We start from the raw sequence: 24,330 nt of genomic DNA on the forward strand, positions 1-24,330 counted from the left end.
GAGGATTGGCTTGATTTGAAACAAAATTTGGACGCCAATAAAGTTGTGGTGTGAAGGCATTAATGGTGCTATGAATGAGGAATAGTAGAGCAAAAAATAGCCACAAATTTGTCGTAGCATGGTGCAAATTTTTAACATCATGTAATCAAATTTTGATTGAAGCTTTTTACTAACCTGGTGACTTGTGGGTGCTCTCTTCTATGTTATATCATGAAACGTGCACTCATTCATCACGATGATGGCGGGCTGGCTCTTAGATGTGAAGATATATGCCATAGAGGAAGCAAGGCATGATGAGGTTTGAACTTATGCATCGTTATTACTCAACCCACAGAGGAACCACTATGCCATTATCCTGTTGGGGTGCACAGGTTTTTAATCCGCTAACTCTCTATAGAGTTTTACATTGTGTGGCGGGTACACATGTGACTCGAGCACTATCAGCTCCACTGCTCCAGCGTTTATTAAGGAAATCTAGCATTCGCTTTGCACAGCTTGCAAGTTAAAAGAAGGCCTTTATTAGATTTTGGATCTGGTACGGGATGTCACATGTGTATGCGTGTATTTCGTGCGGGTGGCTTATGCCCCATCGCGAGCTAGCTAGCCATGAATGAATACGAGGCAAAAGGCGAGCGATTTCCCCACAGGAAAAGGCTCTCTCTCTCTCTCTCTCTCTCTCTGGGTCTTCGCCTCCTTGGTTGATACTGTTGAATGCACTAGTAGACAAAAGAAAAGGCTGGCTTGTATTGCTGCTCGAAGCTTCGTTCTGGAAAGAAGAAGAAAATTTTGCCGAAGAGAGTCTTGCCATCCCATCAGAGAACAGGAAAATGCAGGCATCATACGGAATACTGCAGTTGCCTTCATCAGTTTACCTTGACAGATAAAGGACGGGAGCTTGTGCAGGATTGCCAACAGCCTAGCAGTACGTTCCGATTTGAAAACAGGTTCATCACTTTTTCTCACAAAATCAAAGCCGACGCGTTAGTTCAGTGTCTGTTGCTATACCAGTTGCATTCTCCATTCTGCTGCTTCCAAGTTAGAATTATGTTGAATTAATGGTCAACGTTCTGAAGTGCATATTTTGAGACATTCTGTTATGACCATTTCATTGTCCTTTCTGCCGCTTGCAAGCTAGAATACATTGGAATAATTGTAGCGGGCTTTTTATGTCCGTGGAGTTCACATTTCGAGGCATAGCTATAGCATCTGAGCACGGGCATATCTCATCGACAACTATTGTCAATGGCATGGTGTTTGATACACATTTGGCAGGCTCATGGCGCCCTGGTCTCGTCTTTCTACCTGACATTGTCATTGCCTAGCTGAAGAGGTTCTATCTGTCAAGCTGAGACGAGTTGTAGCATGCTGTCAGAAGGATGCAGACTCTTCTCATACACCTTCCTCCCATGTCTCTTACTGGTCACAGAGCTGTCTAGCACTCTGATTAGTACAAGTTCAACCTTTGATGCAGCTAAAACATGGATTTAATTTCATAAAGTAAATTACTAGGATCTTTGTCAGCTAACTTGGGTTGCTTCATCAATTAATAGTATACATATAACTATTCAAGTCTTTGAATCAATCATGACAGAAGCTCTCATGATAGTTGCAATAGTGATGATAAATTGATTTGACAGTCTTTGAGCTGAAGAAACAGTTCCAAGATGGTTGGGAATCAAGATAGAAGAGGCTTTTATATGTCTCTGGATATTCGGTGATATGAATGAGGAGGTGTGCAGGGTGGATTCTGTTAGCTCAAGCCATCCTGTTTTGGGCCAGTTAATGCTCAGGAATAGCTGGCTGGAATTTTCCAAATGGTGCTTCTTGGACTGTTTGGAAGTTGTCATGATGTAGCTGTCAACTTATGCCAAACCTCTTGGATAAAGCCTTCTAAGCCTCCTTTGTGCAAGTAAAAAAAGCTAGATTGGTAGTCAATATTAGCATCCCTGCCATGTGGGCTGTGTAGATGCCACGTGGCAGATATATGTGCTCTACAGTTCGTCTCTTTTCTCTCTCCCTCTTTTCTCCGTGTCCATTTTCTTTCAGTCTGGTCATTCGCGTCCGCATTTGATGCACTTTGACATGGTATCAGAGCAGCGTTGAAGGGTAGATTGATTGTGGACAGACCTGAACGGGAGCTTTCAGCACAACAAAAGTTTGCGTTTTCAGTGTTCAAAGGTGAGTGGGAGGGCTGCACATTGACATAAGGCTGAGGCGAACAGGTGAAGCATGGGAAAGGGGCAAAGTTGCTGTTTTTTTCAGGTTTTTGTTGTTCATGAAGGAGAAAAGGTTGTGTTTTCAGCCCATTGGTGCAGATTTTGAGTTTTTATCACTTTCGGTGGTTAAAATAGGTTTGGCGAAAGAAGACTTATCACCATGTCCTTCGAGGTAATCACCTTCCCTTCATTCTAGACCCACATTTGCAATTGCTGAAGCTCATTGACATGCTCTTGCATGGAAGCAGACTTGATGTCCTCATCTACACCTCCAGAGACATCCATTTCATAATAGTCATCCAATTGTACAACTAGTCTAATTCCAACCATATCTCTTGAGCACGGTCAAATGCTCAATGTGAGCTATAACTGTTGGAGTGCAAGAGAGAGACAAAATAGTAGATGTGGACATTTAGTTTATCCCAATGTGCGTGTACCTTGACCAACTCAGCTTTCTTAATAGCAAAAAACTTGGAGGTATCACGAGCTATAGGATGGTCTATAGCCTTGATCATGAGCTCCACAAAATCATACAACTCCAGGAGGGCAAACATCATTATTCGCTAGATGCAGTAATTCTCCCCATTAAGCTTCTGATTGGAAGAAGTGCCGGTAACATAGGGACCTTACGGTCTATAATAGCATGAAACTCCACCTAGATCTTGGAAGACATTGTCTCCTAAATAACCTGTACAAAGACAAGGGTATGTTAGAGTGCAGTGATGCAAAAGCATATGACCAGATTGAGAGAATAGAGTGAACATAGAGAGAAGAGAGAGAGAGAGCAAGAGATAGAAGAACACAAAAAATCTGCAATGAAGAATGTTGAATAAGGAAGCATATATGTACATAGGCGCAATGCGTATGTCTACGTATCTCTCCACCATGACAGTCTCACCGCTTGTGCACCTTGAAGTTTGCAAAAGATGAATGTGTGAGTTGGCAGTAAGTGGGCTATGTATAGCTTGATAATATGCCGTGTAATGATGCAGGTTGGCTAGTCAAAATTGGCCGACAGAATGTTGATCAGTGTGACTACTCACATGTGTGAAAAACGTAGACAAAAAATGACGAAAAACAGGATGTGTTGCCACGTTGCATATTCGCTTGCTCACGATTGACAAAAATTGTCTAACTTGCCCAACAAAGGTAAAAACATGATGGCGATTGCTCTAGAGTGCCTTGTCTGACAAGAAATGCACGAACATTGCCTATATCTGACACATGCTTGTCTAGGGGATGACCATATCTCTCTAACACCCCCTCTCAGATCTTAGACGTGGCATGAGGTTGAGGGATCTAGAATGTTGGCGAAGTAAAGCCCGTGGAAGCGCATTCGTAAACAAGTTTGCTAGATTGTCCTTAGATATTCAATTGACAACATCAATAGTCTCATCCAAGAGCTTCTTTCGAATGAACTGGTATTGAATTTGAATGTGCTTTGTCCTAGCATGGAACACCGAATTTTGAGCCAAAGCAATGCAACTCTCATTGTTGCAATGAAGTATAGTAGAATTTGTTTCTTGTGGGCAGCCAAGCTCCTTCAATAACCTTGGAAGCCACAGTGTCTCATATGTGGTAGAAGAATCTACGCTATACTCTGCCTCAATAGAAGATAGGGAAACTATGGGTTGCATCTTACTGCTCCATGAAATAGCACTTGCATCCAAGGTAAAGCAATAACTTGTTATCGACCTTTTGTGGTCAACATCTCTAGCCTAATCTGAATGAGTCCATCCTCTAGGAACAAAGGCTATATCCCTTGTACTTGTTGGACAGAAGATCCCTAGATTGAGGGTCCCTTTTAGGAACCGCAAAATCTACATAGTAGCCTACCAATGTATCTTAGGTTCATTCATGAACCTTGCTAGTAGACCTACAGTAAAGCACAAATCAATATGAGTGTTAAAAAGCCATATCAAGGACCCAATCAACTGCTTGTAGCGGGTAGCATCTGCCAAAGTAAATTTGCATGGGCTGTGGCCTGTCAATTCGGATCCATAGGAGTAGAAATGGCCTTACATTCTTTTATCTCAAATGTGGCCAAAAGCTCTTGCATATATCATTGCTGGGAAATGAAAATCCCCTTAGAGTTTGGTAAATCTCATGGCCTACAAAGAAATGGAGAAGGCCCATACCTATCATCTCGAACACCTCGTGTAGTGCCTCCTTTGTCTCCTTGACTTCCTAGGCATGGTCATCTATTAGAATAAGATCATCCATATAAAACACAAACAATGCATGGCCTTGAGCTGAGGTGTGGATATACAATAGGGGATCAAAAGAGGAATATGGATACCCCAAGTTCCCTTGGAGAAACGAGTCAATCTTCTCATTCCAAGCACGTGGAGCTTGTTTAAGGTTGTAAAGAGCCTTCTTCAACTTGTATACCCATCCATTTGAGGACGAAAAGCTAGGAGGCTTCTCAATATAGATCTCCTCCTTCAAATCACCATTGAGGAAGGCAAACTTTATATCAAGCTAATAAACCGACCATCTTCTATGGCTAGCTAAGGCAAGAACAGCTCTAATGTTAGCCTTTCTAGCGGTAGGTGCAAAAGTGTCATGGAAATCCACCCTTGGCCGCTATGCGAAGCCATTTGCAACGAGCCATGGTTTGTGCTGATTCAGGGTGCCATCATTGTGATATTTGGTCTTGAAGACCCATTTAACACCAATCACTTTCTTATACTGCTAGTAATGCATGCAATGTATGGAAAAATATACCTTGGTATGGTTGGTAGAATGCAAATTTCCATTCACAATCCAATGGTCCAAACTATGCAAATAAGAATGTTTTCTAATGCATCTGGTACTTCTAGCATGCTAGGTACACATGAGGGGCTAGTCAATTGGATGCAATGTTGCATATTAGTTAAGTAGGAATTGCAGTAGTGTGAAAGTATAAAGCATCGCAATGCTTAAGGGGAAGAAAGGTCCACAACCTAGTGGAGATTTGAGGCAAGTAAGTTAGAGGTAAAGTTCCCATATGCTTCTTGGTGAAGCTTCAGCATCGTTTCACGGATAGATGCAAAGTGGATGGAAACGGATAACTTGGCAGACCATCCTCAGTTGTTGCAACTTTACCGAGATGCCTTTTAGTTAGAGCTGTCGGGCTCAGTCGGGCTCAACAGAGTAGGGATCCGGAGCATTGCCCGATGCTTAAGGGGGAGGGGGCACTTCCACTCCTCCAGTTGTGGACAACTCTCATATGTAGTGGATCTCGGATATATTCAGCATGCATCCAAGATATTGTTCTAACAATATGTTTGCCATGAGGTCACTACTGACTAGTCATTGTGAGATGTATTCAGATCCTCCAGTTGTGGACAACTCTCATATGTAGTGGATCTCGGATATATGCAGCATGGATCCAAGGTATCGTTCTAACAATATGTTTGCCATGAGCTCATTACTCAGTGTATTAGTCATTGTGAGATGTATTCAGATGAGTATGAGTTTCACTCGGACACTAAAACTATACTTTTGCATTAGTTTATGATAAGTTTGGCATGAGTTTTTGCTTCAGTTTTGAGACAAAATTTTTGATAAATTTTTGCTTAGTTGTTGATCAGTTTGAGAATTATTCATGGTCACTTTTGAGATCGATTTTGCATTAGTTACCGATCATTTTTTGCAATCATTTTGTGATTAGCTCTCAAATTAGAAAATTATCAGTTGATACTCGGTTTTCAATGGATTACAGGTGGTTCCATGGACAACAGCATGTTAGTAAATGCCATTGATAGTTTCAGCCATGGTTATGTTAAGAATATGCTTTACTACAGTTTTGAAGTTAGAACAGTTGAGAAACATGAGTTATGGATGCATTTAATGGGTTTCTAGCAATAATTTTGGGCTAATTCTTAGTATTATATGATGTTTATGCTGGCTGGAAATTTTCAGTAAGGTTTGGGGCTTGTGGCATGGTTGGACAACAATGATTAATGTTGTGACTATGATGCCTTATGGAAATTCTAGTGTAGTATGCTTTCTTTTGGCACAATGCAGTGTAATCAAGAAGGATTGCAGGGATTCCAAGGGAGAGGTCTATCACAAGGACGTGAAATTTTAAGATGCTTTAATCTTGTGGATAACATTTGATTAAGTTATTAATCAAATGTGCAAGGTTGTTTAGCACATGTGATGCACATGGCAATTATTTCATGGTAATAAGCCAAGGACCTCGAGGATGCAGTGGGTGTCAAAGGCAAAAGTTGTAATAAGTTATGCTTGACCAATGCTAGGCGGTACTCGGTGTTAGATTTATTGGCCACTAATGTTAGTGGTGACATTAGAGGCTAGGCATTAATCCATTAATTAATGCCGACCTAAGGGCTAATAATTGCTCAGGGGTACTTGGAAGACGAATTGGTCTAGCCAATATTGGCTAGTGAAATTAATTTTTTGAGCACTAGAATAATTATAAAATTAATTTTTAAAATTAATATTCTAAAAATTAATTTAATAAGTTGAATAATGCTGAAAAATGAGATTAGAAGGCTGCCAATTGGTAAAACTTGCCCATGCAAGTGGAAAAACCTTTCTAGGGGCTGGTGAAAGTCTATTCCAACCATTGTGAGAGAGGAGGAGTCTTTTTGGTGGTCCTAAGCTATAGGTGACAGCTTTCATGGCTGTTTGAGCAGGGGAGCAGTAGCTTTTCAGCATTTGTTGCGATGAAACTTGGAAATTTCTCTCTACAGCATTCTCTCTCATCTCCCAACCATCTCTCAAATTATCTCAACATTTTTCAGCATGTGAGCCATTAGAGAGCGATTTTAGTCAATCTTTGTTGTAAACCCTAATTTATAGCAAAAATTAGGGTTTTGATGGCCGCCTTGGGGTGTGTGCTCAAAAGTGAGGGCCTAGAATTGGAACTCCAATAGCTGAATTGAGGAATTTTAGGGAGATTCAAGAGGTTAGCTAGCCAATAACATATTTGGGACTGAATTTGTCGTTCAAGGAGTAGGGTAAAGGCTAACCCCCAAGCAAACCAAGGGGCAAATTGGTTTGGAGGCTTGCTTATAAGTGTTGGCAAGAAGCGACACTTGGATTAGCGGAGGAGATTAGAGGATCTCAGTTATACTCCTTCCATTTGCAATATAAGATAAAGAAATACCGCAAGGGACGGGGGACCAACAAGGTATCCAACATCCAAGATTAAAGTGGTAAAGTGCGCATTTTCAGTTTACATGAATTTTATGCTTACTGTAAGTAGCGTTAAATTAGGTTATTTAACACCCTATCTGAGAAGGAAGGTTGGTTTCATTGCTTATAAATAGACATTAAAAAAATAATAAAATAATTAGGTTGGCCGGAAAAAATGGATTGACCATTGCATATATGCAAATCATTGAATAAAATAATGCTTAAAAGTGTTGCACGAAAATTGTTGTTGCCGCATGGCAACTAGCTTAGCTTGCCTAGCTTGCTCAATTGCTCAGTAAAGCTGAAAATGACCTGTAAACTGCATCGAGTTGTCAAACTTGATAAATAGAAAATGCATAATTATGCTCGAGAGTGCTAACTGTACAATAGTAACCTACCAATGCCTGTCTAGGGGATTAGAAAGAGCCTAACTCCCCTCCATCTCAAATGTAGTCAAAAGTTTTTGCACATACCATTGTTGGGAGATGAAAATCCCCCTTAGAGTTTGCCAAATCTCATGATCTAGAAAGAAGTGAAGAAGGCACATATCCGTTATCTCGAATATCTGGTGTAGTGCCTCCTTTGTTTGCTTGACCTTTTGGGTACGGTTATCTGTCAAGATGAGATCATCCATATAAAGCATGAACAATGCATGCCTTCCAATTGAGGTGTGGACATACAATTGGGGATCAGAAGAGGAATGCCGATATTCTAACTTCCATTTTAAGAACGAGTCTATCTTCTGGTTCCAAGCACGTGGAGCTTGTTTAAGCCTGTAAAGGGCCTTTTTCAATTTATATACCTTGCTATTTGATGAAGAAAAACTAGGAGACCAATCAACAAAGATTTCCTTTGTCAAAAGATGACATACCAGCGAGATAGTAGGATTTGTGGGGAGGAACACAGAGTGAACTCGACAAACATGGAGAAGAGAAGAGAAGAGAGAAGAAACTCAGATAAATGGAATGATGAAAACCTGAATCATGGAGTGAATGTGATACAAGGGAACAAGGGTGCCATAGCACAAGGAAGATGATGATGACAGCCACGAACCACGAACCACAATGCCCTCTTGAAGGGATGTGAGGGTAGTGGAGAGGCTGGAGAGAAGAGGTGACGGACTGAATGAATCAGTCGCCTGGATTCAGGATTCAGGTGCTTCCTTTCATGTCACCCCTCATCTTGAGTGGTTTTCCGCCTATACAGGGGGTCGATATGGTGTTGTCCATCTTGGGAACAACTATGCATGTGAGATTGCAGTATTGGCAGTGTGCAGTTACAGTTTCAACATAGTTCTGTCTTTACACTTCAGTATGTACGGCATGTATCTTAGCTCAAGAAGAGCTTGATTAGCACAGGGCAGCTAGATGATGATGGTTTTCATACCACCTTTGGTGAATGGAAAATGGAAGATCTGTAAGGGATCTAGGGTTATTGCCAGAGCTTGCAAGAGTGATACTTTGTATCCACTTCATGTATCTAGTGTGCGTGACCATGTTGTTGCCGTGATCGAGCAACCATGTGTTTCTTTGTGGCATGGCCGGTTGGGACACATGAGTCAAACATGAATGAAAGTGCTTTCTCGTTTGGGTTATTTGCCTTGTCTTCGTTATGCTGATTTTGAGCACTGTGATCATTGTATTTATGGCAAACATGCACATACATCTCATAAAAAGTCTATTTCTTTGAAATCTTCTTCTCTAGAGTTAGTACATTCGGATGTATGTAAAATGCCAGGATTATCTTTAGGGGGAAAGAAATATTTTGTCACCTTTGTTGATGATGCTACACGAAAGGTATGGGTTTACCCTATTCGTAGCAAGGATGAAGTGCTTGACAAGTTTAAAAAATTATTGGCATTGGCTGAAAATCAGATACATAAGACACTTAAGTGTCTTTGCTCTGATAATGGTGGGGAATATATGTTCAAGGCCTTTTAGGCATTTTGTGACAACAAAGGGATAAAGAGGGAGCTCATTGTCCCTCATAATTCGCCCCAAAATGGAGTTGCAGTGCGTATGAATCGGACCATATAGGATAAGGTCCGTACGATGCTGTCTCATGCTGCATTACCCCATGGTTTTTGGGCAGAGGCTGTTATGACAGCCGTTCGCTTAATTAATCGGTCACCAAACAGGTCTTTTGGGGAGGGAAGTTCCCCAAGAACCATGTTCATGCAAGCCACCTTCATATGCTCATCTAAAAGTGTTTGGCTACGAGGCTTTTGTGCACATTCGTAAAGAAAAACGCAGTAAACTTGAGCCAAAGTCTTGTAAATGCAATTTCCTAGGATATGGTGACGAGGGTGAAATGAGGTATAAATTGTGGGATCTCGAGAAAAGGAAAGTAGTATGCAGCAATGACGTTATCTTCCGGGAAGATCGCATGCATAAATAATCCGTAACGACTGAGGAGGTCCGTAGGGTTGTATTCCGGGAAGAAGTACCTTTTGACTGCTATTGCCCATGCTAATGAGCCACTACATGTGCAGGAACAGCCAGGACAACAAGCTGTTAATGCTGATTTGCAGGTTGAAATGCTAGGACAGCATGCTGAAAATGGAACTTTGCAGGAACAGCCAGCAAACAATGACCATTGGGTTAGGAGATCATCTAGGGCTACTAGATAATCTGATAGATTTGTTTCCGGTGCAAACAATGTGGCTCATTATGTCATATTGACAGACTGTGGTGAACCGTCTTTCTTCAAGGATGCAATGGATAGACAAGACAGCAAGAAATGGTATAAAATCATGGTGTCAGAGATGGAATCTCTTGAGAAAAATGACACTTGGGACTTGGTGCAGTTGCCTAAAGGGCAGAAAACCCTTCCATGCAAATGGGTTTACAAGATGAAGGTCACTTCTGGTTCCTCACCAAAGTACAAAGCAAAATTGGTTGCAAAGGGGTACAAGTAGAAGCATGGAATTGACTTTGACGAGATTTTCTCTCTTGTAGTCAAGATGACTACATTAAGAACCATTTTGGGCTTGGTTGCAGTTGAGGATATTGAACTTTTACATGGTGATCTACATGAAGACATATATATGCAATAGCCTGAAGGATTTGTGGAAAAAGGGAAAGAGAAGATGACATGTAAACTCAAAAAGAGTTTGTATGGGTTGAAACAAGTACCAAGAGAATGGTATCATAAGTTTGATACATTCATGCAGTCTCAAGGCTTTCATAGAAGTCAAGTGGATCATTGCTTGTACACCAGGAAGGTAGCTTGATTATCTTGGTTTTGTATGTTGATGACATGCTGATTGCTGGCAGGGATACTCATGCCTTGAACTCACTGAAGCAAAGTCTTCATAGCAGCTTTGACATGAAGGATCTTGGTGATGCAAATCACATTCTTGGCATGCGAATACTCAGAGATAGCTCAAAAGGCTTACTCTATCTATCTCAGCAGGAGTATATCTCCAAGGTTTTGCAGCATTTCAATATGGGGGGGGGGGGGGGGAACGATTGGGGTTCCATTGCCTCCATATGTGAAACTCACTGCAGAGGACAACTCTACATCTGATGATGAGAAGGTTGAAATGGCTAAGATACCATATGCTTTAGCTGTTGGCAATTTGATGTATGCTATGGTTGCTACACGTCTTGACATTGCCTTTGCAGTGGGAGTGGTTAGCAGATACATGGCAACCCCATGGCAAGAAGCATTGAGATGCAGTGAAATGTATTATGAGATACCTCAAAGGCACAAAGGAGTTCTGCATCTGCTTTGGGAAGCAGAATGCATTTGTTGTTGGCTTTACGGATGCAGACTATGCTAGTCATGCGGATTGTAGAAAGTCCACTTTTGGGTATGTGTTTACTTTCGCAGGAGGAGCAGTCTCTTGGATCTCCAGGCTACAAAAGTGTGTTGCATTGTCTACTACAGAGGCAGAGTATGTGGCTGCCACTGAGGTATGTAAGGAGGCTTTATGGCTTTCACATCTGGTGGGAGAGCTTGGTATCACAGAGTTACCTGTTCTCCATTGTGATAGTCAGAGTGCTATCATACTAGCACGGAATCCTATCTTTCATGCAAAGACAAAGCACATACAGGTGAAGTATCAATTCATTAGAGATGTACTTGACAGCAAGAGCATTGCACTTGTCAAAGTGCATACAGATGATAATCCTGCAAACCTTCTCACGAAGGGTCTTCTAGCAGAGCGGTTTGCTCATTGCCGATGGATGATGGGAGTTGGATAGATATATGCATTTCAGCTTTGTACATACTAGACTTAGCTGATTCTTTTCTCCTCTTAAGGCACATTGCCTTTAGGTGGGAGGTTGTTGGGAATAAAGGCTTCGTGCCTTTAAATGTGCTCGGGTGTGAACACACCCTTAGCACTTGTACTTACACATATATATCTATCTAAAAACCTAAAGGTACACACTCTCATTGTACCTACAAACGTGCTCACTCTCTACTTTGCTCTATCTCACTCTCTTTGTCTCTCACTGCGCGTAAAGACTGACTGTCTCGATCTCCGTGCCTAACCCGTCACTATATAATGCATGTGACTTTGTACCTTGCAAATATTTGAAGATCCGCTTAACAGCTTGCCAATGTATGGTCTGTGGGCTATGCATATACTTGCTCACCTAAGATACCGCATACTGAATGTCAGGGTGTTTGTTGCAAAGATAAATAAGATAGCCAATAGCTTGGCTGTAAATTGCAACATCAGACATCTCTTCACCATCATGCATAGACAGCTTTAAGCCTAGCTCCATAGGAGTGCACATAGGTTTGCAATCTTGCATACTAAACCTATGTAACAGCTTATCCACATATTGTGACTGTGACATGATGATACCATGCTGATCTTGGGCGAATTGAATCCCCAAATAATAGTGTAGGTAGCCCATATTTGACATAGCAAATGCATGTTTTAATTCAGCTTTAAATCTGCAAATTTTTCTTTTGTAGGTCCAGTGAACAGCACTCTACATAAAGAATGATAATCAACAAGTCCCCCCTCTCATTCTTAATGTATAGAGTGGGAGCAATTGGACTATTTTTGAACCCTTTGCTGGCCAAATAAGCATCAATTTTGGAGTACCATGCACGAGGAGCCTGTTTGAGACCATAAAGAGCTTTATGCAGCTTGCATACCATGTGCTCTTTCCCCTTAAACCCAAACCCTGGAGGTTGTGACACATAAACATCCTCATGCAAATCCCCATTCAAGAATGCTGTCTTAATGTCCAACTGATGTACTTTCCAGCCATAATTTGCAGCCATAGCAATCACACATCTCACCATACTCATATGAGATGCAGGAGCAAAAGTTTTTTCATAATCTATGCCCTTCTTCTGTGCATAGTCTTTTGCTACCGACCGTGCTTTGTACCTGTCAATTGTATCATCAGCCTTGTGTTTGAGTTTAAAAACCCATTTTGTGCCAATGCCTTCTTGCCAGGTGGTAAATCCACAAGATCTCATGTAGAGTTAGTGGCAATAGAGTCTAACTCATCCTACATGGCCTGCATCCAATGTACATCTTGTTGAGCTTCGTCCAAGGAAGTAGGCTCATCATCATTCAATAGTGAGCTCATAAACACATGCTCATCACAATCATCTATTTCTGTAAAATCAATCAAATGTGCCCCCCCTGCATCATTTGTTGCATTTCTGGCAGCCCTTCTAGTGCATGGAGGTATAGAAGCATCGATTTTACTCTCTTGGAGAGTCTGTAACAGCCATCTTGGGACTGTTTTGACTGTGTTTATGAGCTCACTATTGAATGATGTTGTACTGCTTCTTCCACTGCATGTGGCAAACCATCATCGATACCTTGTTGTTCGGGAGCATATGGTGCAGCAACAACTTGTTGTATTAAGTTTGTCCTGCCATTTACAGCAGGCACAAACTCCAAAGTAAGTGGCAAAAGACCCTCAAAGACATCACCAATGTCATGGGTGATTGGCATTTGAAACTGATTATGTGAAAATGCAGCATTTCCAGTAAATAGGACATCCCTACTAACAAAGACTTTCTTCATGCGTGGGTCATACAAGCGATAGTCCTTGCTCTCTGAACTGTAGCCAATAAATATGCATTTTACAGCGTTGTCATCAAGCTTCCCACGAAGTTCTTTCAGAACCTGTGCATTAGGCTATGCAACCAAACACCCGAAAGTAGTCTACTTTGGGTTTCTTGCCATGCCAAGCTTCGAATGGTGTGATCGCCTTCAGTGCCTTAGTGGGTGCACGATTCAACACATGATTTGCACACTGAAGGCCTTCTAGCGAAAATGTATGAGGTAGCCCCTTGCTTTTTAGCATACAACGAGTCATCTCCATAAGAGTTCGATTCTTCCTTTCAGCAACACCATTTTGCTGAGAAGTCATTCTAACAGTGGCTTGATGCATAATGCCATGATTAAGCAAATATGTCTCAAAAGCACGAGACATGTACTCCCCCCCTCTATCTGTGCGAAGTGTTTGCACTTTTAAATCAGTTTTAGCTTCAAGCTTTGCAGCAAGATGTTTGAAATGCATGAACACATCGGATTTTGCCTTCAGCCCATACACCCATGTATACCGAGAGTAGTCATCAATAAATATAACAAAGTACTGATGACCTCCAAGTGCACGTGTCCTCATGGGACCACAAACATCAAAGTGAATAAGCTGCATTTTTCAGACGGCACGCATTGCACCATCCTTTTTGAAGGCAAACCTATGCATCTTGCCCAAAATACATCCCTCACATGCATGAAGAGGTTGAGTCTCCACTGGAGGCAATGCATCTACCATATGACACCTCTGAAGGGTCATCAAACTCCCAAAGCTCATGTGTCCATAGTGGGCATGCCATAGCTCCGCATTTTGCATAGTGGGCGAAAGAGTAGTGACTGCTAAAGCATCATGAGACTGTCTATCATATGTATCTAACAAAAATAGACCCTTATGCATGGTGCCAGATAGCCTAAGTGCATAATCCATCTCTCTGTCTCTAACAATGCATTTGTCATCCTCAAAGATGACTTGAAAGCCATGCTTATTAAAAGCAGAGATAGACAACAAGTTCTTTGTAATGCGAGGTACAAACAAGACATCTAGAAGCGTGAAATCACAACCATCTGCAGCAGTAATAGTGACTGTCCCAATGCCACATACATCATAACTGCTGCTGTTCGCACATGTAACATGCTTCCCAGTAGGGGCTGAATGCAAAGAGGTAAACAAACACTTCCTGGAAGTGATGTGCTTTGACCTCCCACTGTCAAAATACCATGTTTGCTGCGTTTCAGCAGCATTAAATGCTGAATCAGCCATTGAAGAATCATAATTGCATGTGAGAAATGCATAGTCCTCCTCTACAAAGTTGGCTGAAGTATCATCATTTGTAGATTTGCTGGCGGATGTTTCTTGGACAGCCAAACCGGAGTTCTTTTTCTTGTATTTGGCCAATCTCTTTCTGCATTTATCGATATAGTGACCGGGCTTCTTGCAATAATGGCATTTCCCCTTCTTTTTAGTCTTTTTTGTGTCTCGGACAATCTTATTTGATGGCTGTCCAGCATCACCCTTTTGTTGATTTTTTACATTTTGCTTGACTTTTCCTTTGCCTTTGAACTTGGAAAGCATAGCCACATCACTTGAACGCAATGCCACATTCTTCCTAGTTTGTTCCTCTTGCAACAAGAGGCCTTTCAATTCTCTGGAAGAGAGTTCAGTGTGATGTTTACCAATTCAGTATTCTGAATGACCTCATCAACATTGAGTAGCTACTCACGTAAATCGTGTATGTAAGTAAGGTGCTCTGTCATGCTATCACCTTCATCCATGGTCACATTGGCCAAAACTCTCTGCAGAGATAGGATATCCTGGCCTCATTGCTTGCTGCAAACATACGCTCTAAGTACATCCCATGCTGATTTTGATGTCTTACAAGACCGAATGTGTGGAATAATTGCCCTTTTCACTAACAAGGCAATCAAAGAAAGTGCGTGCGTATCTTTTGAGTTCCATTTCCTCTGATCCTCGGTAGGAGGGAGGGGAGGGGCAATAGCAGTAGCAGCACCAATACCACCACCAGCAGCACCAACAACCTGTCCTCGAGCATTATGCTGAGGTGTCTGAGGTGCAAGACCTCCTGGTCGTTGCAAATCACTTGTAACATAGTCCCACAAGTCCTTTGCCACAAGAAGGTTATGGACCATAAAACTCCACAGTGAGTAGTTTGAGCCATTAAGTTTGTCCTCTTGAGTGAGGACACCAAGGATGTTGCTCTGATCATTATTCCCTTGATGTGCCATGTTGTCAATGATAGACAAAAATCTGCAGCCAAATACTTCAATGCTGAAGTATAGAGTATAGTCCTCAGAGTACCAAAATCCCTCACGGGATTAAGAAACAAGTACCAAAATGTCACTCAAATGCCAAAGTGTGCACAATGCCACCCAAATCAACACTCAGCTAGGAAATTACAGCACTATATTGTTGTACCACACCCGCCTCGAAATGTGTGCCGAGAAAAGTACAAAATACAGCAACTTAATGCTTGACTCTTACTAAAATTTACTGAATTTTCCCAAAATCCTCTGCCCAATCTGATTGTAGCAGCAATTAAATGTTGCTGTACTGCTTGTTGCTTGCCTTGGAGTGCGTGCCGAGCAAAAGCCCCAAATTTTCTTGAGCCAATGTGGAAGAAATTGCGCAATGTCTATGCGTTTGGTAACAATTTGCGCAAAGGGCCTCCAATCGGGCAAAAGCCCCAAATTTTTGGTGGGAATGTCCAAGAAATTGAGAAATTTCTTTGAATTGGTTGTCAATTCAAACTCCGGGAGTAAAAATTAGCAAAAGCCCCAAATTTTTTGGCAGAACAAGTCGAGATTCAAGAAGAGATGGCTGAAATAGATTGGAAATTCCAGATATTTCGAGAAAACCCCAAATTGGGTTTTTGCACTTTTTAGGGTTTGCAGAAATTGGCGGGCAGAGCTGAAAACAGTAGCAGCTCTTCCAAAACAGCAGTTCCTCGGGCTGCGTGCAGGGCTGCGTGTGGGATTGCGCGTTGGACTGCGTGCAGGCGTGTTGGACTGCATGCAGGCTGAATACAACAGATCTGGAGCAGATGACTGAGCTGGACAGATCTGGAGCAAATGGACAGATTTGGAGCTGATGGCTGAACTGGACAGATCTGGAGTAGACAAGAGACGGCTCAGCTACAGCTCCTCCTCCACTTTAGCAACACCTCACAGCAACTGAAAACTCTTCCTTGAGCTGAGAACCGAGTTGGCAGCAGTAGGACCTTGGGTGGGATGGCACCGGCTGATGGTGGCTGAACGGAATCCATGCATACGAGCTGCTTTGATACCAACTGTTGGAAAATGGCAGCCAGCTATGGAGAGAGAGAGAAGAGACAATGACAGCAAGAGTGAGCTGAAGTAAAAAGAGAAGAGTGTACTTGCTAGAATGAAAGATAGAGTGAAAGTACAACTTATGTTTAGGTCAAGGGTTGACCTAACCAGCCTTCCACTAACTAACTAGAGTTAGGTTTATTTTACTCTAGAGCCTAGTGTCACTAGTTTAAGTTTCTAAGACACTAGGTGTACACACCTTACATTGACACTTTAATATGTGTCACAACTCTATAGAAACAGAATTTGTATCCTTTTTCATTAATTTGTCTATATAATGATTTATTAAATTTGTTTTCTTTGCACTAATTAGATATAAAGAAAAGTGCATTGGAGCTGGCCATTGATGAGTGGTCACAGGTTATGGTGGACCCACGCAGTGGGTTAGAGAAAAGATAGTTCACACTTTCACCTATATGGCCCGATTGGGTGCCTGTGACCAGAACTCACGCATATCAGGGTTAGACTCGCACACAGAAATGATTGATGCCTTGAAGTGTGGGCTAGATCCTCCAGAACAGACAGTTACAATCAACAAGATGGCATGATTATGAAATGCTTGTACAATGTGCATGTGTGGGCTGAAAGCTTGAAATGCACATTTCTTTGCATAGGAAAGTCACATGAAGATTTTGATACCGTTTTTGCGATGTACACGGAAAAAGCTTTCATATGACACCCATATTGGGAGGTCCCTAAATTTTAGGAGCCTCGAATTAGCCTAAAAATGCTAGTCCTAAAAAATAGTGATGTCATTCTAAAAATAGTAAATTCTGTACTCTGACTGTGCTTACTAAATTTTGTTGTTTCTATTCTTGACAGTATTCAGCCCAAAAAGGAAGGCCATAGAGAAGAGACAAGTGTCAAGACACTTGTCACACAAGTTTCCAAGTGTCCCACCACTTGTCACATCTCATGACATGTGGCTGGACACTTGTCTTGTGCTACTCCACTTTTCCCTTTTGTACTAGCTCTTCCCTCTCCTATAAATAAGAGCTCGTTTTTCTTCATTCAGCATAATTTTTCTTTGCTGTAAACTCATGTATAGCACCCATAGATAGCCAGAAACTGTCCCCATCCATCCCCATCATCATCCCCCACTTCTCCATTATCAAATTCCTCCATATTCCCTCTCCTATCACTGTTGTTTTACAGGACAGCAAGCCTGTAAATTCATTACAGCACCTCCTTCTCGAGCTCTTTCTTTCATTTTAGCAACAAGAAGCAAGCCCTATCCATGTACTGCTGATCAACGATGGAGAAAGACTGATTTCCCCTATCTATTATGCAATGATAAGAACTGATTTCTTTACAGTATGAAAGAAGAGGATGAGGTTCGACGCGATCTCTTTCTTTGTCTTGAAGTAGAATGGGACTGCCTCTTAGAAGTAGTTGGACTTCTTGATCGGCTCCTTTCATTGGTATGGCTTTGTCTCCTTGAAGCAGATGGGCTTCTTTCCTTGAATTCTTTGGGATTCTCAACTTTTTCTAGTTTGAGAAGTTGCTCACGAATTTGCTGATTCTCCTCTCTAAGACTTTGAATGGCTTGAAGGATAGCACTCGACTGATCCATTGAGACTCTAAGAAAAATATGCTCAAGCACTCAATGCAAGGGCTGAAAACAAACAAACTTATAATTGTAAGCACTACCAGTGTTGGGGTGAGGACCGAGCCAAAGCTCTGATACCACTGTAAACGCCCCGAACAACGTAGTATGCTTAACAATTATGATATTCGCTTGCTTTCGAGATTTAATATAAAAGAGAATGATCACTTAAAGCTGAAAATGAAAATTACTCACAAAATTACAGCCATGAAAATGTAAAAGTAATGGAGATAAGATTGAGGGTTGAAGATAGGTAAACCCCCCTCCCCCCCTCCCCGAAGGAATGTATTTCTGCTCCACCCAAGTCCCTTAGGGAAGAGCTCAGTTACAATCAACCTGAGAGTGAGGAGAAGTAATCGACATTCTTCACCCTCGTCTCCATCTTCATCCCCATCAAGCACTTCATCATCTTCAACCTCAAGATCCGGGCATGGACGAAGGCATAAGAAGAAGAAGAAGACTAAGTTACTATCTCAACTTGAAAAGAAGATCAAGTTCAGTATGTATGATGGTTCCCGAAATCCTGATCTTCTTCTGAAGTTTATTCGTCAATTTCAAATTTTGTATGGTCGTGATAAGTATAAAGAAAAAGAAAAGATTAAGTTTGCAGCTTTACATTTGATTGACTTAGCCCATACTTGGTGGACGGGGTTGGAATATGATCATCTGCCCCAAAATCATGGCGGTCCTTTGTTCGCATGATATAAAGCCAATTTCTTCCTGTTCATTTCAAAAGAGATGTAAAAATGGAATGGGATCGGCTTTGGCAAAGGAAAAATGAGTCACTTGGTGGCTATACCAAGAGATTTTGGGAGCTACTTTTGAAGGTCCAACATTTCAAGAAGATCAGCAGTTTAGAAAAGCTTAGGAAGTTTCAAGGAGGTTTGCATTTTAAACTTCGTAGTGCTCTTAATCATTATCATTGTTCTAGTCTTAGGGAACTCATTGACCATGCTGAGACATGGGAAATGTAGCACAATGGCAACAAATCATTCCAAAAGAATGATAAGAAGAGAGTAGCTGATGATGAGGAGTATTCAGCCCCAAATGAAGGACAAAAACAGCGGCAAAAGCAGTCATCAAATCAAAAGAAGATGAAGCCCTATGCACCTCCTAATGCTCCTCAATTTCGCTCCAATCTATACCCACAAGCAAAGCAACTTTCCGAAGAAGAAAAGCAGCGCTTCATGAAAGAAGAGAAGTGCTTTAAATGTGGACAAACAGGCCACATAGCGAAGCAATGTCCAAACAAAGGACAAAGCAAGGTTTCTGACAACAAGCCTAAATCGCTAGTGAAAATCAATGCTATCAGTGATGTAGTTGCAAACACAACTCACACTCCAGAGATGTGCAAATTATTAAAAGCTTGGGGATAGTTGCAAGGTAAGCAAGCACTATTCTTGATAGATCTTGGGGCGAATGAAAATGTCATTTCCTTGCAATTAGCTAAAGAGCTTGGATTAAAGAATGAAGAGATGGACACTCCGGCAGAAGTTCGCCAAGCTTTAAATGCTGATGAAGGTGACACAGTGAAGACTGTGACACCCTACATTGGCAAGCTCAAGTTTCAAATTCAAGGCTACAGTGACAAAGATACCTTCTGTATCGGAGACCTTGATGGTTGCGATGTGATTCTTGGCATGCCCTGGAATCATAGAGTAGATTCAACCATCTTCTCTCAGAAAAAGAAGGTAGAACTCACCAACAAAGGCAAGAAGTACGAGATCCAAGCTGGAGTTTCTGGAGACACCATACCTATGGTAAGCCATATGCAAGTCTCTAGAGCAATTAAGAATTGTGTTCAATGTTGTTTGCTTTATGCCACTGATGTAAAAGATAATATGAATGCTGAAAACCAAGAGCGACTTCAGCTCTTGGAAAAGTATAAAGATTGTTTTTCGGAAGATCTTCCTTATTAGCTTCCCCCAGAAAGGCCAGAAGACCATCATATTGATATTATTCCGGGCAGTTCTCCTCCTAATATAGCACCATACCGTGTGAGCCGTCCTCAACAAGAAGAAATCAGAAAGCAAGTCGAAGACCTACTCAATCGTGGGCTAATTAGGCCAAGTAGCTCACCATTTTGTTCACTGGTTCTTCTTGTTCAAAAGAAAGATGACACATTCAGGATGTGCATTGATTATCGAGTCCTCAACAAAATCACTGTGAAGAATCGGTTTCCTATTCCCAGAATTGACGACATTTTGGATCGTCTAGGAGGCTGAACCGCATTGATCTAAAGAGTGGTTATCATCAAATTAGGGTAATACCACAAGATGTACACAAAACTGCTTTCCGCACTTCATACGGTCTTTATGAATTCTTGGTGGTTCCTTTCGGATTAACCAATGCACCAGCCACCTTTAATCGAATGATGGAGCGCATCTTTAGAGAGCATCGACAATATGTTGGTACTTTCTTTGATGATATTCTTGTTTTTAGCAAGAATGAAGAGGAGCATCATCAGCACTTGGAGATTGTTCTACAATTACTTCAACAAAATCAACTCTTGGTAAATGGTAAAAAGAGTGAATTTTTCATGGATAAAATAAATTACCTTGGGCATGTCATCTCTTCTGAAGGGATTCAGATGGATCTTGAAAAGATCAAGATAATCCAAGAATGGCCTCATCTTCATGATGTACATGAGGTGCGATCGTTTCTTGGCTTATGCTCTTATTACCGCCGCTTCATCAAGCATTTTGCACATATGGCTTCTCCACTTCATGACCTTACAAAGAAGAAGACCTCTTTCCAATGGAAGGAAAAAGAGAAGGCAGCCTTCACAAGGCTGAAAACAGCTCTTACTTCTGGACCTGTTCTTATCATTCCAGACTTGGTAAAACCATTTGTGGTGGAAGCAGATGCTTGCGGTGATTGTATTGGTGCAGTGCTAAATCAAGAAGGCCATGCCGTAGCTTTTGAAAGCCGCTGTCTAAATGATGTGGAGAAAAGGTATAACATTTATGAAAAGGAGCTCTTAGCAGTGGTTCATGCTTTGAAGATATGGAAACATTATCTTTTAGGCAATGAATTCCTTATTAAAGCTGATCATCAGAGCTTGAAGTATTTCAAGACTCAAAAGCATTTGCAGGAGAAACATGCAAGATGGGAAAATTTCTTGTCTATGTTTCATTTTCAAATTATGTACACTCCAGGGAAACAAAATGTAGTTGCTGATGCACTTTCTAGAGTGCCTCGCATTGCAACTATTACAGTGGCTCATCATGAAGATTTTCAAACGATGAAGAATACTTATGATGAAGATATTGATTTCGCAGCAATTTGGTCAAATTTACAGCAAGGAGGTTCTCATCCAGATTATTCCATCAAAGACGATTACTTTCTCATGAACAATCGCCTTTGTGTCACTCTTCCTGTTCGACAAAAGGTGCTTAAAGAAAGTCATGAACCCCCTTATGCAGGGCATAGAGGGAGGGCAGCCACTCTAAGTACAATTGAGCGCTACTTTTATTGGCCAACATTACGAAGAGATACACATAACTTCATTGAGGCTTGTCTAGTATGCTAAAAATCCAAGTATGATTGGCAGAAGACTCCAAGATTGTTGCAACCTTTTCCAGTGCCCAAAGATCCTGTTAGAGATCATAGCTTGCACAGTCAGTCGGACTGTGCAGTCGGACTGCCACGTGGCAGTCCGACTGTCTGCAGCCCAGTCGGCTGCATTTAATGCAGCCGACTTGTTTCCAGGCTGCGCCCTGTTTCTGGCGCCCCAGTTCGTGGCAGATTTCGACTATTTAATAGTCGACACTTTCAGCAGTCTATACACTTTTTCTCTGACGCAGATTACAGACCGGTGACGCGCAATCTCTGTCTCTGTTCACAGATTTCAGACAGCAGACAGTGCAAACTGCAGCAGACTTCGAGGTGGACAGCAGGTCGCATCGTCGAGGTGGAGACACGCAGTCCAGCGCACTGCGCCCGTGTATATCTTTGTATTCAGCATTCTTTATACAGCAGATCTTCATCGTCCACTGTCTCTTTCTCTCCCTTCTCTCTCTGCGTTCTCTCTCTCTCAGTCCTACGCTTCCGCACCGCTGCACTCTGACATGGTATCAGAGCAGTGTTTAAGGGCTGACTGAGCGCAGAATCAACCTGAAGAGGAGTTTCCATCGCGACACAAATTTGCGTTTTTTGCGTTTAAGGGCAGACAGGAGGGCTGCGCCTTGGAACAAGGCTGAAACGAGTGTGGGCGCACAGGAAAGGAGTACAGGTGGTGGATTTGCTGCTGTTTACTGCTGTTTGACGCGGAGGAAGTTTGAGTTTTCAGCCTATAAGTGCAGGTTTTGCTTTTTCATCGCCTCCGGCGGGTGAAGAAGGTTCAGGACGCGGAAGAGCCTTAGCAGGCTGAGTTTTCCCAGTCAGAGGGGGCTGCTTTTGCGTTTGTGAAGGCATTGCAGGTGAAGATGTCTACAGAGATTGACTTGGAGTTCCAGGCGATTATGGACCGGAAGGTGCCTGTCTTACCGGCTCTTCCTACAAATCAGAAGCTCGACGGCGACAACTACCGCATTTGGCGCGTCATGATGTTGGCCATTCTAGAGTCCTATGATTTGGCGGAGTTGGTACAGGAGGAGATTGACCGGCCCTCGGTAAGAGATGAGTCCAAACTCTCTTCCGAAGCTCGTGCGGAGTTGGCCAAGGCCCAGTCTCATTGGGACAAACTGAATGCCAGGATTCGATCCTTTCTCTTTCTATCATGCACTACAGCCGTGATCGCTCACATCGAGCACTTGACGGTGGCTCGTGAGATATGGCTGGAGCTTGATCAAATGTACAATCGGATGACCTTAATGAAGAGGGTTTCTTTGGAGGTACAGATGCGGACTTTGTCCGTAGAGCACATTAACAAGCTAAGGCAGCTACAGATGCAGGTTCAGAATGCGGGGAAGCCGATCTCCTCCGAAGACATGGCGATCACACTACTGTCCCAGTTGCCGCCACGATTCGGTACATTTTACTCTGCCCTCATTGCTTCTGGGCGAGAGTCTACTCTTCGGTGGGAAGAGTTGGTTCCTATGGTCTTGGACCAAGAGGAACAGTTAAAGGGACAGAATGCTTCCAAGTCGGAGGCGCTGACAGGTCAAGCCTCTCAGAAGAAGGGGAAGGACCAAAAGAAGAAGAAGGGGGATAACAAGTCCAAGAAGGACAAGGACAAAGATTCCACATGCCATATTTGTGAAAAGACTGGCCATTGGAAGAAGGATTGCCCTGACAAAGACACGAAGGACACCAAGAAGAAGGAAACCAAGGATTCTGGAGCAGTGGCTGCACCCTCATCAGCTGCATTTCTTCATCTAGCTGTCATTGAGGACGCTTTACCGAATGCTTCTGATGCTGCGATGACGGCCCCCCAGGCTCGAGAGTGGATTGTTGATAGTGGTGCCTCACGGCACATGACTCCTTCATCAGATGGTGTTGCCCAGTTGCGACCCTCGCGTGGGCAGGTTCTCATTGGCGACAGCTCTTCAGTTTCTGTTGCAGGTCGGGGTAAGATGCAGCTTATTCCGGAAGGACGAGGTGGTACCCATACCTCAGAGGTTTTGCATGTACCAGGTCTAGGGTACCATCTCCTTTCAGTTCATAAGATTTGCTCCCTTGGTCTTCTGGTGGAGTTTGACAGTACTACAGTGCGAGTCCTTGATCGTGAATCGAGGAAGGTTCTATCATCTGGATATGAGGAGAACGGCATTTACAAATTGAAGTCTTCCACCGCCCTCTCTACTCTTCTTCTTACCTCACAGTCAGAGTCAGAGTTATGGCATGCTAGGTTTGGTCACCTGAACTATGACTATCTTCGGAAGGCATCGCGTGGACAGCTTGTTCGAGGGTTGCCGGATATAGTGGTGAGCCAGCAGCAATGCGTCTCCTGCATACGGGGGAAGCAGCATAGGGATGCCATTTCCCACACAGCTTCGCGGCGGTCTACTTCCCCGATGGAGCTAGTATCTACGGATCTATGTGGCCCT

General features: G+C 42.4%; 1 protein-coding gene across 3 annotated transcripts in view; it reads left to right on the forward strand.

The window, feature by feature from the left end:
• Positions 1–233: 233 nt before the first annotated feature.
• LOC148029704 (uncharacterized) overlaps positions 234–24,330 on the forward strand; it is a 44,437-nt gene continuing 20,340 nt past the window's right edge. Inside the window, exon 1 of one of the 3 annotated variants that reach the window (XM_087685994.1) lies at positions 234–944. The gene's annotated coding sequence lies outside the window, so the exon portion shown is untranslated. Of the gene's footprint in view, positions 945–1,048; positions 1,498–24,330 lie in introns of those variants that run through there. The other 2 variants (XM_087685995.1, XM_087685996.1) reach the window with 2 other exon arrangements.

This window comes from Lygodium microphyllum, chromosome 10, assembly GCF_053477565.2.
Source record: "Lygodium microphyllum isolate KBCC chromosome 10, Lygodium_microphyllum_v1.1.10, whole genome shotgun sequence".
NCBI classification, from domain to species: Eukaryota; Viridiplantae; Streptophyta; class Polypodiopsida; order Schizaeales; family Lygodiaceae; genus Lygodium; species Lygodium microphyllum.